Raw genomic sequence first — 16,446 nt, forward strand, 5'->3', positions numbered from 1 at the left:
AGAACTTTAAAACTTATTATTAAAGCTGTCGGTGGCTAAGAAAGGAGTTCAACGTCCTTGAACAGCATTTTTTAATTTTTTGTTCACTAACATAAAACGTCTAACAGGTAGTAAAGCAAGTTTTAAACTAGCCTATAAACATTTTTTTTGGATAACTCCTTGTATTCCATAGATTAGTTAGTTATTTAGTCGGTTAGCTTTATGTTTCATGGGTCATCCTCACGATAAATCGTAATGATGTGAAACGAGTCATTTTATATTCACATTGCAAAATTGCAGCGTAATTTTATTTGAAAACTGGTAGCCTGTAAGAAAAATAAAACATAGATTTAAGTGTAGTTGCATGAGTAGGACTGAAACATCTGTTCATCAACGTTAAACTTAGGCCAGTGTGCCTTCTAGGAACTCTTAAACGGCAAGAATGAAGTCATCTACAGAAACTAAACATGTATACATATCATATGAACTGACTCGTTCCACTTCACTTCGATAAAATAAATCGTTAAAGTGACCTATGTTATACCTAACAAACTAACGTCCGTTTCACAAAACCCATTGGTTAACTATCCTCCGTGCACGCCTAGTAAACGTGTACAGCGGCTACTGAGTGGAAACATTCTAGTGAAGAGGAGTTGATCATTACATTGTCCTTTTTCGCCACATTGTTTAAGCTACCGGGTCGGTAAAGTTCTTATCTACTCGAAAACCTTCACAAGTGTATAGTACATAGATGCAACTGCTTAAAGCTTCTACATTTGGCCGGCTGGGGTGGCCGAGCAGGTCTAGCCGCCACAGTCTGGAACCGCGCGACCGCTACGCTCGCAGTTCGAATACTGCCTCGGCCTTGTATGTTTGTGATGTCCTTAGGTTAGTTAGGTTTAAGCAGTTCTAAGTTCTAGGGGACTGATGACCTCAGCAGTTAAGTCCCATAGTGCTCAGAAATATTCTACATTTGCAAGAACAACTAAGATCCAACGCTTGCAGCATGGGTGCAATGATTTTTTTTAAATTACATATCTCATCCTCTGGTAACTCGCAGACGTGAACTCTGTCTACAAGTCCTGCTGGGCCCATCGGCACCGACCGACCGCCGTGTCATCCTCCGTCAAAGGGGTAACTGGATGTGGTATGGAGGTGCATGGGGCCAGTACACCGTTCTCCCGGCTGTTGTCACTTTTCGTGACCTAGTGCCGTTATTGCTCGATCAAGCAGCTTCTCAATTGACATCACGAGCTGAGTGCACCGAGTTCCAGCTCTGGCACCAACAAAAAAAATCTCTGAGAGGATCGAGAATCGAACCCGGGTACTCCACATAGCGATACCACGCTGGTCACTTTTTTCACTTTTTTTGCGCGAGCGGTCGCCTTAACCGTTTCTTTATTTCTTATTTTTCATTCTTTTTTAGCGGTCGTCTTACCATTTTTTTCCCTTTTTCTTTATTTTTTGTTTAATGAAGTAGAACAGTAATCTTCAGACCGGTGGAGGCAGGGTGGACAGGGGATGAAACCCGAGGCCTGGCCACAATGCCTCCCCCGTGTATCCCCGAACTACTCCCCTCCGATTTTTTTTGTTTTTGTGTTGAGCTAGAAGTCAGGTTAACCAAACATCTTTATTTCTACAATGGTGTCCTTTTAGGAGCAAAGAAAGTAACTAACAAAAAAGTTAAAGCATAAATAGAACTTAAAAGCCGCCCTTACCAACATTTGACACTACACCCGCTGCTATTATCGATCAACATGTCAACGGATCCTTCTAATCCGGCATTAGGGCCAGGCACGTTTTCATGAAGAAAGGGTTCATATGATTCTGTCACTTGTTCCGGTTCGTTCCATAAAATTAACATGCACATAAAGTTAATTTCTTATACCCAGCACACCCCAAATGTGGGGAGGGCTCTAGAAGACACTACCCAGACAATTAGCAAAACATTGGAGGTAGTGCGGGTGGCGCCGTAAACAAGTGAATCGTTCCAATAGTGAGGTCCAAAAATCGAAAAAATGTTTCTCATCATCACGGTAAAGCTACAATATGGTCAAACCCTTGATCTACATCACTGCATTCATCTTAGTATGTTGAGAAAATGTCATATCTGGGGTAAGAATGGATGTCAGAGTCACTGCTGTAGGGGTCGTTAGCTGAGTGAAGGCCAACATCAGTCTCGTTAACCTCCACAGCAGACCCACATTGCAGACAGTGTTTACCTGTATCAGGTAGAGGGCACTGGGGGCATAGCAAAGAGTCGGCCATATGTGTGGAATGGAGTCTCTGGCCATTTATATATTTGAGGTCAGTCACCAAATATTAGGCCGCTTTGGCGTCAGAATCGAGAAGAGCACCATGCACTGAATGCCAGACCACCGGCCAAGTAACCGAGAGTAGACGGCTTTCAATCGGATTGATGAGATGGTCTTGCGTCATATGGAAATAAACATCATGGCCCTTCGGCATCCGCTCATTCGGCAGATCAATGTTGACATAAATGAAGTCTACAAAAAACACCTTTAGGTGAGAGAGCGTTGGCGAAATATGAGCCACTGCAATGCGTGGATCATGAGAGGTGCTGGCCAATTCTTCAATTAGAGTCCCTGTGAAGCTGTGCTGGAAGTGGTTACACATCTTCATTATAGTGGTGACATATGAAGCAGCTGCTCTAACCCACACATTGACCATTTCAAGATCGCCCTTTGTGGCACAGGGGGTGAGTATGTCTTATCACACTTTGATATCATTCCCACCCTGGCAAAGTAACGAAAGACTGCCTCTAAACTGCGTGCTGTCATCTTCAGCATTGGGAGAACCGTGGTCAGATGGGGTACCATGGACGCCAGATGGATATTGACATAAGCCACACAGTGGACCATGTTCAAAGATCCCAGCAAATTTCTACAGGCGTCTGAACATATGTCTTGTAGGAGATGACTATAGGCAAGGTGTGCAGTTCGTCCAAGCGACTGCAGGCTATGGTTCCATATTGGACAATCCAGTCCAGTTATCTTTGGACTTCACTTGGTTTAATGCAGTAAGAACACCAGGTAGTCCCTGTATGCACAGCAGGCAAAGGTATGACTCTCAACATAAGTTCCTGCAGCCTGTGTAACTGTGGCTCCATGCCGATGGCATACCTAACCACCAACAGCGGGCAACCTTGCCTCACAGATCAACATATGTTGATCTTAACCTGTGGAGTTGCGCTACGCAGAATGTGCATGACGGAGTTTATGAAGGACTGGAGGAAGGCCAGGTGCCGCAGCAGCTTCTCAAGATAATCGCTGCATAGTCGAAGTCGAGTGACACTAAGGCTTCACGTATTCGACACGCCTCTGCCAGTAGGATGACATCACAGTAACCTGTATGTTGTTGTTACCATTGAGACACGTTTGGTCTGTAGAGATGACTTGGTGCAGGACACTCCGAATGCGGCCAGCCAGAAGTCTCGTAAATACCTTGAAATTGCTGTTGAGCAGCATATGAGGCTGGTAATGGTCAACCCCCATTTCAGCAGCTGGCTTGGGGCCGATATGCTGTCGACAAAGGCAGGTGGCATCTGCACCGCAGGTTTCATCAGTTCTTGCTACGTTGTAATCCACTGAGGCATCACAACATCACAAAACATATGATAAAACTCTATTGGGAGATCATCTGGCCCAGCGATTTGTTGGTCGCCCCTTTCCTGAGGGCATCGGTGACGTCCTCTGCCGTTATGCAGTCTGTGAGGGTCACCACTGCGTTTCCATCGTGGATCTGAGGCAGCAAGCAGAGAACTTTATCCATTGCCATAGCATCCTGGTCATTTGTGGTACAGAACCACTGGTAATGGTCCAAGAAGACATTGGTGATATCCTTTTGCACCGTCAGGCGCCATCCATCCACCATATCCAGCACGGGGATCAATGCACTTCGACATCTGCGATGTTCACGGATAATGTGATGCATGGCCGGCGGTTCATCCCTGATCTCGTCTTGATTACACGCGCGCACAAGCATGCCCTCAAGACAACGTCGTGTAAGCATTGTGATCCTTGCTTACAATCAATGGGCTTCAGCCTGACGTCCTGATGACACAGTTCCTCCAGGTCTGCACTCTCCTCTGCTGACACTCTGGATTCTCAAGAAGCGCAACATTCATTTTCCATGTGCTCATGCAACGACACACCATCTGTCGTGGGAGGGAGTTGGTGCAGAGGTAGGCTTCATGATCCGTAAAGGCTGGCGATCATATCTTAGCATCAAGCGGCGCTGTCTTAAGGCCCTGGGAGACATAGACCTCGTCAAGACGACTCAATGAATGCCCAGTGACATATGTGCATTGCTGTCTGTTGCCATGGATACTCCACCAGGTGTCGACGAGGCGAAGGTCTTGCAACAGGCGTTGCAGTTCCCTGCATGTGCTGAAGTGTGGTATTTGATCCTGTAGTGACAAGACACAATTGAAGTCGACACCTAGGATGATAAAATGTCGTGTGACTAGGGCCTCCCGTCAGGTAGACCGTTCGCCGGGTGCAAGTCTTTCGATCTGACGCCACTTCAGCGACTTGCACGTCCATGGGGATGAAATGATGATTAGGACAACACAACACCCAGTCCCTGAGCGGGGGAAACCCCGACCCAGCCGGGAATCGCACCCGGGCCCTTAGGATTGACATTCTGTCGCGATGACCACTCAGCTACCGGGGGCTGACACCTGGGATGATGATATCGCCACAGCATCCCTCGAATAAGAGAGCGACCTCCTCTGCATAAAATCTCGAATAGTCTGTCCTCTTGTCCTTATTGTAAGGGGCATACACATCCACAATACTGACGCCCTCATATGTGGTAGCAAGTACTCATACTGATAGGCGGTAATTCACACCATCGATCATGATGCCTTCCTTCACAACAATGGCAGCACCACTGACATTATCCGTGCGTGACACCTTATAAAAGTCGTGTCCATAAACAGATGGCAGCTGGTCTAGGCCCACTTCCTGGAGGAGTGCGACGTTGAGATGTGCTGCCCACAACAAGTCATGATACATCTATAGATTGACCTCAGAACTCATGGTATTGTGGTTGGTGGAACCTATCTATTAGGCCTGGCATGGAGAGGTGGTATTGTTGGCACCTGTTGTGAGGGGTGGAGATGGGAGACCTGAAGAAGGCCTCACCATCAACAACGGGTTCCCTCATATGCCCACTGGCACTGAACTGTCGTGATGTGAAGCAACTTCAACTGCTTTAGCTATGGCAGCAGACGTCGCGTCCTCGACATTGTCGGCCCACACAGTCAGGCTTGTGCTGCGATCATCCTCCAGAATTAACAGTAACAGGATGGCTGAAGGTTGCAGTACGTCTGTGATAGGATCAGATACTGAATCCATCCACTGTCCATCATCCAGAAACATGGCGTCAGAAGTTAAGTCCCGTTGTGCTCAGAGCCATTTTTTGGAACCAGTTTCACAGGGCCAATGTTTCCATTTGAATGTCTGAATGAAAGGTCGCTGGTCCCTTTCAGAATCCGTTCAAAAGCCGCGTCGTCCACCAGTTTCACATAGACCACGCTGCTCAAAAAGGGCACATGAATCCCTATTAGTTCGTGAAATCAATGTGAACGTCATCTCGTAAAAACTGTTCAGTTTCCAATGCTTTCGGTCGCGCATACTCGATCGCAAAACTGAATTTATATGTCGAATTTTCTTTTGAGTGTGTCACGGTGCATCGAAGGAAGTAAGCTGCACGGAAAAGACTGTAAATCACAACAACACCGCGCGCACTCTTAGCGGCAGAGAACGTCCGAGCTGCTGCCCTGCCGAAGGCAGACTGCGACCACTCTGCTACATAGGCAGGTCTCAGGCCATTCCAATTGTATCGTTATCGGTTTCAAAAATGGTTCAAATGGCTCTGAGCACTATGGGACTTAACAGCTGAGGTTATCAGTCCCCTAGAACTTAGAACTGCGTAAACCTAACTAACCTAAGGACATCACACACATCCATGCCCGAGGCAGGATTCGAACCTGCGACCGTAGGAGTCGCGCGGTTCCGGGCTGAAACGCCTAGAACCGCTCGACCACCACGGCCGTCATCGATTTCAAACTTACTGCCAAGTCATCATAGTATCATTTGAATTTGTTACACAGTAAATCGTCGACTGAACAGGACCTGAGAGGCACTCACAATGGAAACACATTTGTACCCCAACAATCAACATCTGTCCTACCATACTCTTTCAGCAAATGAAGTAAAGTTCCTTACTATCTTCTTAGTATGTAAGGTCCCCCTCGATTACAAAATAAAAGCTGTTTGTTTGTCTGCCATATGCGCTTCAGTTCTTTTATTTTTGCTTCTTATTAGGTATGGTCCAGTCACATTAATGTGACCACTGCCTATGTTCGAGTTCAACGAGCAATAACCACTCACAGACGACAGGTGGCAGCACTAACAGTGGAGGACATATAAAGCTAATCTGGGGATGTGGATAACAATACAGTCGCTGTTGTAATGAGAAAGCGGAGTGATGTATCTGACGTCCAAAGGGGCATGCTCATTCGCTTTCAGACCAAGAGTGGAAGCATTCCCGTAAAGGCTCAATTTTTCCCTTGCCGCCTGGTTAAAGTAAACCGAACATGGCAAAATCGCGCTATCCAAAAACGGCGTCGAGGCAACTGTGGTCCCGGCGGAGGTTCGAGTCCTCCCTCGGGCATGGGTGTGTGTAAGCTTAGGGACTGATGCCCTTAGCAGCTAAGTCCCATGAGATTTCACACACATTTGAACTTTTTCTATTTTTTTTTTTTTTTTCCAACTGTGGTGCAACACGGGCCATGGATGACAGGTGTGAACGGCGGCTGCAAAGATGTATACGGGCAAATAGACGTGTAACTGTTGAGCAACTGACCGCCCAGATGAATCAAGGGGCTACCAACAGCGTCTCCTGAACGACCGTTCAGCTAATGTTATTGCGTATGGGCCTCCGCAGCAGCCGCCTGGTTCATGTACCCATTCTGACTGCTTTTCATAGGCGAAGAAGGCTGGAATTTGCACGCCTATACCGCAACTCGACGTTCACTGGGTGGCGGCAGGTGGTCTTTTCAGATTAATTGTGTTTAATGCTCCATCAGACAGATGGCCTTCGGCATGTACGGCCCTGCAACAGTTCTCGGAAGCGCCCAGGCCACAAGAGGGAGCATTATGGTCTGGGGAATGTTTCTTGGCATTCCATAGGTGATCTCGTCGTTCTGGAAGACACAGTGGGTCAACACAAGTATTCGTCTATCCTTGGGGACCATGTCCACCCCTACATGCAGCTTATTTTTCCTCGGCACCATGGCATCTACCAGCAGGACAATGCAACGCACCACACAGCTCACAGTGTACGTGCGTGGTTTCAACAGCTTCAGGATGAGTTTACCGTACTCCACTGTCCGCCAACCCCCTCTCTCCCTTTCAACCTGGATTTAAACCAAATCGAGAATCTGTAGGATCACCTCGATCTGGCTGTTCGCGTCATGGATGCTCAGCAGTGAAACATAGCGCAACTGGTCTCGGAACTGGAGTTGGCTTGTTTGTACATCCCTGTCGGTAACTTCCAGAACCTCAACGACTCTCTTCCTGCACGTCCGTGAGGCAAAAGATGGTTAGTCATGCTTTTGACAGGTAGTAACATTAATGTAACTGGACCATGTATTTATATATTATATAAATGACAATATTGTTTTGAACATGTTTCTATATTACAGTTTTTTGGCATTGGCTTCCTATCAGTAGGGTATAAGCAAATTTTTGATGAACAACGGTTTAAGGGTTTTTGGTTCCACTCACGATTGTGTGTGGTCTTTCTTCGCATCTGGCGCACTCGGCTGAGCCGGATACTATAGTATTAATCAAGTTATCTGATCCGGCTGAGTACATGGTACCCCCACCAGTCAGGAAACAGTACATTGTGTCTTTTACTATACTGCTTTCTGTTAACAACTCCCATACATTAAAGTGTTTTTACGCCAAGGCTTTAGATACGTTTATTTTCCATTAGCCTAATTCTGTAATTCTTTTATATTTATCAGAAAACTAAAAGAATATGCCACATCTCCGCAGTGATTATCGATGAGCTGGCTGAACACCCATCTCATATAAGCGCAAAGCCTTTAACAATATATAGTACATATTCCGGAAGCCATTGAAGTTGAAACATGTATCAACAACTTTAATAGATATATGGCCTATTGTGAGGTGTCATTTGAGTATCCCAGTGGCCCACAGTGGTAGACAGCTTCCCAAAAGACCACGCAAATTAAAAAGAAATCGAAGTTACACAACGGAAAACAGTATGTCTTATTAAATTACTATGGGTGGCCCAGGTAAGCATGAAATGTAGTTTCCGCATCTCACATAGACATACTGATAATGGGACCCAACAAACTAGGAAAAGAAACTATGGGTCACTATAACAGTCTGATTCATTGTTAGAAGACACCAAAAATGTTTTATCTACTGAATCAAGAACGTAATTAATTATTGAGAGAACAAATCATTGAAAACATGTACAATAGCGTTGGCAAAGGGGGATGGATACGTGATAGACACCAAAAATGTTTTATCTACTGAATCAAGAACGTAATTAATTATTGAGAGAACAAGTGATTGAAAACATGTACAATAGCGTTGGCACAGGGGGATGGATGCGTGATAGAAACGATATAAAAACAGTGTTCACGAATATGACCAACGATCACTGAATAAATTAATGAACTACAGAAAAATCCCGGAAAAGCATAAACAGCCACTAATACCCTCGCCTAAGTGCATCGTTGGTTCAACTAGTCAGTTGTGAAAATCAAATCAGCAAAATGAAAGTTTGAAGCAAGATAAATGACTTTGTGCTTGCTTCGACTTGATAAACGCAAAGCCGGCTGCTGTGGCCGAGCGGTTTTAGGAGCTTCAGTCCGGAACCGCGCTGCTGCTACGGTCGCAGGTTAGAATCCTGCCTCGGGCATGGATGTGTGTGATGTCCTTAGGTTAGTTAGATTTAATTAGTTCTAAGTACAGCGGACTGATGACCTCAGATTTTAAGTCCCATAGTGCTTAGAACCATTTGAACCATTTTGATAAACGCAAATATGGCCCATGCTCACCACTCTTAGTAATGCACAAGTGTTTCAAATGCCTCAAGACCCGTGGAGAAGTCTTCCCTATAACAACCTAAGGAGAAGTGTTCGTTATGGTGGCCCAGGAGCAAGTGCTCTCTCTCTCCTCTAAAATACTTAGCTGTTTCTGCCACCACCAGAATCTCACTCGTGAGTTCCAGCAGACCTTGTGAGTTCCGACCAATGATAATTTAATAAGCATGCTACAAAATTCCCTATTCTTAGGGATTCTGGCATGATGAACAAATGAATGCTGAAAGTCTGCCCCATCTTTTGACAGGTTTCTATTTATGTCCATTGAAAAACGGTGCATGTACACATGCATGAGTTCTCTTCCCTTCTACCAAAATAACTACTGTGAGGCAATCAAGATCTCTTTAGCAAATTTTGAACAAAAATTTCAGCTGGCCTCCTTCAGGCTCCTGTATCACACACTACCGGTGTCACTGTCTTCTCCTCTTCATCAGGTCTTATCTTTGCTAAAAGGCCTTCCATGTCCTTAGTGTGCAATGAAACTTTGTAACAGGCTGGGCCACCTTCGCCTGTTGCCTCTGCTGTGTTCGACAGTAGAGCACACTTCTCAATGTTTACCTGACTACGACTAGGCTTTAAGTAGACACATTTTTTAAGACCCGTACAGTTCACCATGTGACTCTCGCCTTTTGCCAGCCAGCTAAAAGCCCCAGGTTGCAGCACATTACAAGAGTGTGAAATGATTTTCTCAAACATGTTACAGAACATTTTGGGAAAAAACTGCCACGTAACGCTATGTACTCATTAGTGCGAGGAAGCGGGCACCTATATGTACGAATCATACTTCGCATCACAATCACACTACAAGCGTAATGTCATCATTGACGCCCATGTATTCTCCGACGGTAGGGATCACCACTATATAATTTACATCTATGAATTTCTGTCATATCTTTGCCAGTCAATTGATTTTCTAACTAAGACAGTGGATATTGCCGAAAGGTTGGTAATTGATCATACCGGTTTGTTGCTATTAGTTAACCAGAAAATTTTGTACATAAACAGTTTGATGTCTGGATAATGAAGACTCAGTCTTAGCAACAGCTCTGCTGTGAAGTCGAACTTTTTGACGAAAGCTACTGCCCAAAGATTCACTAGGAACGGCTTTTGGCACCGCCATGTGTCTTATAGTAACAGTAGCGTCTATTTATTTATTTACTAGCTGGCACACAGGCGACGATAGCTTGCGTAAGAGTACAGTAAGGAATCGTTGACTAAATAAGCAGTTGTGGACTCATGTTCTACAATATACTAAACACATCGTCATGCATGCGATTCACTATGCCACCCATAACGACTCGTGGCAGACTGGAGTCAGTGTAGACATGATGAGTAATATAGCTCTCGCAGGGGATCAAATCCTTGCATAGAAACGCGCTAATCTAAACTAATGGAAATGTTAGAAAATAAAGTACCATTTACAGGGATTTGATGAAATATGGGAACACGCGAATGTTCTGAAAAGATATGAGTGGGTTATGTTGGAGCTAAATGAATTCGAGCTTGGGCAAATTGTTGGTGCCTGTATAGTGAGTGCTCCCGCAACCAAGGGAGTCGAAGTGTCTGGTAAATCAGGAGGTACCGAATCGAATATTTAGTGTATACCGAGTGATCATGACGGACGGTCATCGAAGAAGATTGTGACATAAACAGGACTGCAGGTGCTAAAGCCTCTGCAGGTATCAATGTCTCACAAACGAGCCCTCTCATCACCAAAGCAACACTAAGAGAGTGCTATAACTCAGGAAGTGCAGGGCGAGCTGGAATTCCAAAGCAATTCATCGGTGATTCAAATGCCTGTAACAGGAAAATGTGGCGCCCAACTCATAAAACTTGAATTGTGGAGCAATAGAAGAAAAGTCATTTGACCGGATGAGTCTTGTTTCATATTGTTTCCAACTTCCGGGCGGGTTTACGTCCCAAGATTGAAACATGAAGGGGGTTCGGTGATGATTTCTGCAGCCATATTGTGGTATTCCATGGGCCCCACGTTACCTCTGTAAGGTCGCATTACTACTAATGACAATCTGACCACTTTAGCCGATCAGGTCCCTCCCATGGTACAATACCTGCTCCCTAATGGGGATGCTGTACTCTAATAAGACAGGGGCCCTGTACACACAACTCGCATCGTCCAGGACTGGTTTTGTGAGCACGAGGATGAATTGTCTCGTCTCCCCTGTCCAGCACAGTCACCATATCTCGCTATTATTGAGCCTTTGTGGTCTACTTTGGAGAGAAGGAGGCGTGATCGCTATCCACCTTCATCATCGATACCTGAGCTTCCCACTATTTTGCAGGGATAATGGTATCAGATTGTCTTCCCTCTTTTGAGTTTGCTAAACATCTCCGTAACGCTATCACGCTTACCAAATAACCCTGTGACGAAACGTGCCGCTCTTCTTTGGATCTTCTCTATCACCTCTGTCAACCCGACCTGGCACGAATCCAACACTGATGAGAAATACTCAAGTATAGGACAAAGGAGTGTTTCGTAAGCCACCTCCTTTGTTGATGGACTACATTTTCTAAGGACTCTCCCAATGAATCTCAACCTGGCACCCGCCTTACCAACAAGTAATTTTATATGATCATTCCACTTCAAATCGTTCTGTACGCATACCCCCATATATTTTACAGAAGTAACTGCTACCAGTGTTTGTTCGTGATGACTGGGTGTTGTGTGATGTCCTTAGGTTAGTTAGGTTTAAGTAGTTCTAAGTTCTAGGGGACTGATGACCACAGATGTTAAGTCCCATAGTGCTGTGCTCAGAGCCATTTGAACCATTTGAATCAGTGTTTGTTCTGCTATCATGTTCTTGGGCAGATTACATTCCATCATATCGCGAGAGGTGGAAACACGTAATGGACCCAGTAACATTGTCGAGCATGATCGATTCTGTTGTCTAGGTGCTATGGTGTGGGGGGGGGGGGGGGGGGCATAATGTTGGATAGACTTACTGATGTCCAAATATTTGAACACGGTACACAAGCACAAGTCAACGTTATTGTGACACTGTACTCCTTCCCCACGTGCATCTTTTAAGGGTGTCTTCAGTCCTCACTTCATTTTTATGGATGACAATGGGCGACCGTATCTAATGGCGCAGGTGGACGAGCTCCTGGAACGAGAGAATATTCGGTGACTGGACTGGCATACCTGTTGCCAGACACATAAATCCCATCGCGCACGTATGGGATGCGCTGGGGAAAAATGCAGCATGTCTACATGCACCAGCAACCATCCAGCAGCTGTTAACTGCGCTGGTGGAGGAATGGAACGCCCTATCATACAACACCTTATCAACCTTGTGGCCAGCATGGGAACACGTTGCGGTTTGAAGTCGCAAGGGGCCCGTAGTACTAATGAAATGCATGGCTCCGCCTCTTACATATCTACTCATCTATTTAAACATATTAAACTACTGGCCACTAAAATTGCTACACCAAGAAGAAATGCAGACGATAAGCGGGCTTTCATTGGACAAATATATTATACTAGAACTGATATGTGATTACATTTTCACGCAATTTGGGTGCATAGATCCTGAGAAATCAGTACCCAGAACAATCACCTCTGGCCATAATAACGGCCTTGATACGCCTGGGCATTGAGTCAAACAGAGCTTGGATGGCGTGTACAAGTACAGCTGACCATGCAGCTTCAACACCATACCACAGTTCATCAGACTGGAGTATTGTGACGAGCCAGTCGCTGGGCCACCATTGATCAGACGTTTTCTATTAGTGAGAGATCTGGAGAATGTGCTGGCCAGAGCAGCAGTTGAACACTTTCTGTACCAGAAAGGCCTGTACAGGACCTGCAACATGCGGTCGTGCATTATCCTGGTGAAATGTAGAGTTTCGCAGGGATCGAATGAAGGATAGAGCCACGGATCGTAACACATCTCAGATGTATCGTCCACTGATCAAAGTGCCGTCAATGCGAGCAAGAGGTGACCGAAACGTGTAACCAATGGCACCCCATACCATCACGCCGGGTGATAAGCCAGTATGGCGATGACGAATACACGCTTCCAATGTTCGTTCACCGCGATGTCGCCAAACACGAATGCGACCATCACGATGCTGTAAACAGAACCTAGATTTATCCGAAAAAATGACGTTTCCTCATTCGTGCACCCAGGTTCGTCGTTGAGTACACCATCGGAGGCGCTCCTGTCTGTGATGCGCGTCAAGGGTAATCGCAGCCATGGTTACCCAGCCAGCCGAGCTGATAGACCATGCTGCTGCAAACGACGTCAACCTTTTCGTGCAGATGGTTGTTGTCTTGCAAACGTCCCCATCTGTTGACTCAGGGATCGAGACGTGGCTGCACGATCCGTTACAGCCATGCGGATGAGATGCCTGTCATGTCGACTGCTAGTGATACGAGGCCATTGGGATCCAGCACGGCGTTCCGTATTACCCTCCTGAACCCACCGATTCCATATTCTGCTAACAGTCATTGGATCTCGACCAACGCGAGCAGCCGGCCGCAGTGGCCGTGCGGTTCTAGGCGCTACAGTCTGGAACCGCGAGACCGCTGCTGTCGCAGGTTCGAATCCTGCCTCGGGCATGGATGTGTGTGGTGTCCTTAGGTTAGTTAGGTTTAAGTAGTTCTAAGTTCTAGGGGACTGATGACCTCAGAAGTTAAGTCCCATAGTGCTCAGAGGCATTTGAACCTACGCGAGCAGCAATGTCGCGATACGATAAACCGCAGTAGCGATAGGCTACAATCCGATCTTTATCAAAGTCGGAAGCGTGATGGTACGCATTTCCCCGCCTTACGCGAGGCATCACAACAACGTTTCACCAGGCAACGCCGGTCAACTGCTGTTTGTGTAAGAGAAATCGTTTGGAAACTTTCCTCATGTCAGCACGTTGTAGGTGTCACCACCGGCGCCAATCTTGTGTGAATGCTCTGAAAAGCTAATCATTTGCATATCACAGCATCCTCTTCCTGTTGGTTAAATTTCGCGTCTGTAGCATTTCATCTTCGTGGTGTAGCAATTTTAATGGCCATTAGTGTACTTTACTTCCATATGGATGTTCATGTACTAAACTTCCACACTCCATCCGGACTGGCCACGGAAGACAGGACGGTACCGATCGACCGCCGTTTCAAACTCAGACGAGGGCATTCTGGTCGGCACACTGCTCTCCCGGCCGTTGTAATTTTTCGTGATCGGAGTTGCTACTTCCCAGCCATATAGCTCCTCAATAGGCCTCACACCTCACAAGGGCCGAGTGAATCCCGCTTGCCAACGGCGCTCGGCAGACCTGAACGAACACTCATCCAAGTGCTACCCAAGCCCGACAGCGCTTAACTTCACTGACCTGACGGAGACTAGTGTTACCACTGCGACAAAGCAGTTTGCCTTTTACACACACGAAATGAGAGCCTGGACCATAAAATATAAATAAGAGTTTTAGACCACTGTCTACTTAGACCGTGTCTTCACTGAAATTGACTAAGTGACCAAAGGGTTTTGGTTCTTGTTTTTTAAAAAAAGAGGAGAGTCAGGCAGACAGTCTACCACGTTTTAAACATAGATTTTATCACCGGTGAACCGTTTTAAAGTGGACTTGTACAGATTGTCTTACATCTAGCTTCAAAAAATAAACGTAGACGTATGAAGTTTAGAACTCTGCACAGAGCAAAATTTCGTGTCACTCAACAGGAGTGTGCTACACTGTAATACCTCGGGAACCACCATTTGCGACAGTCTGATCTCCGTTGTGCTTAGTCATGCAAGCAGGAAACGTACCGCTGCGACATGCGGCGAGAGAGAATGAGCACACGGGCATGTTTGAGTGACTGTAAGTATGAAAGTAAACTTGACAGAACTGCGATGAAACGAGACAGACAAACCTGCCATAAACGTTCACTGATTGAACTCAAAATTTGTAAAGGAAAGTAAAACAGGACAGAAAAAGCATCACTTAGTGCACTAGATTATAAATAACCTTAATTGAAACGAATTCTAATAGTCTGACTGCCTCGCTTAGCGGCCTACGTCGTTTGGTGTGACAGTATACTGATAAATGAAGAATGGAAATGGAAAACATGCCAAGAGCCAAATCTGACATTTGTCAGTAGAAAGAAAAAACAATGTACATGTGTGCACATAACTGATTTTGTATTCGAAAAATTGAGAAGGTATTTTGGTACCAAGAGAATTATGCTGCTCACAGCATCAACGCAAAAAAATGGGACAAATTAGAAAACAAATACTTGATTATGAACGTTCTCAGTGTAGTATCAGGAAACTGACTGCTTCTAAATGCCAATAAGAATCTTCTTACAAGTTGATTCTTGCAAAGTAGAAAATAGAAAACAGCCGCTGTTACAAATGTTATTTATGTTGTTAACGTTAGTTGTTGGCTGTTTTTTCCAATAACTAATGAAAACAAGAACAAATGTTATATAAACTTGAACAACCGCCTGAAGATGGACCTGTCGGTTCAAAACTGGTAACAGCGTTATTTGTGCAAATAAATAGCACTATTAACAGTGGTTGGATGCTTTTTTCTTCTTTGCAAGAATAAGTTTGTATTTTGTACATACCACGGCTAGAAAAATGTTAGTTTCCGACAAAATAACAAACACAAAGTTTTTGTTCTAAGTGCCATTAATACTGAGACACTACGCTTTATCTGTGATAATACGAGGCACAGAAATACGGCATTATGTTTTTAACTAGAACTGTAGTAAACATATACCATTTCTCATACCTTTTAAATTTTAGAACTCCAGGTAAAAGTTCAGCTTGGCACAAAGACCATGTGCTATCTACTAAAGCATGTTTGAAATACTTTATGATTTGGCACCTGGATCAAGTCTAGGGACATGCAACAAAGTAGCACTGAAAACACCATTCGTCAAAAAAAAAAAAAAAAAAATGGCACTTAGAACTTTCCTACTTCCATTCTTCAGATTATTTTTGGGCGAGCTCTGTTGACAATGAGAGCAAACAGTTGCTGTTGATAACGTTGTGACGCAAGATCGTAATATGCAAATAAAACTTTTGTGCTAATTTGTAATACATAAATTGTAGGTTAACAAAGTAGAATTACGACAAAACTGTATTTGTTGAGGGAACACAATCTCGTAGAATTTTTTAAACGACTTCATATTCGCTACAGACTGTACCATTTATTTATAATATCCGTTACTACAATTTCGACCTTAAGTTATAGCTTGCAGGTACTGTAATCAAAGCAGTAGTCAACATTAATCATTTCATAGTGTTACTTCTGCTGTGTTTTCAGAACCTGACAATGGCCTTTCG

The 16,446-nt window shown here is 44.9% G+C and overlaps 1 protein-coding gene across 1 annotated transcript in view; it reads right to left on the reverse strand.

The window, feature by feature from the left end:
* The window catches only part of LOC126299163 (solute carrier family 28 member 3-like), a 407,308-nt gene that overhangs the window by 390,173 nt on the left and 689 nt on the right, over positions 1 to 16,446 (reverse strand). The window lies entirely within an intron of this gene.

This window comes from Schistocerca gregaria, chromosome X, assembly GCF_023897955.1.
Source record: "Schistocerca gregaria isolate iqSchGreg1 chromosome X, iqSchGreg1.2, whole genome shotgun sequence".
Lineage (NCBI taxonomy): Eukaryota > Metazoa > Arthropoda > Insecta > Orthoptera > Acrididae > Schistocerca > Schistocerca gregaria.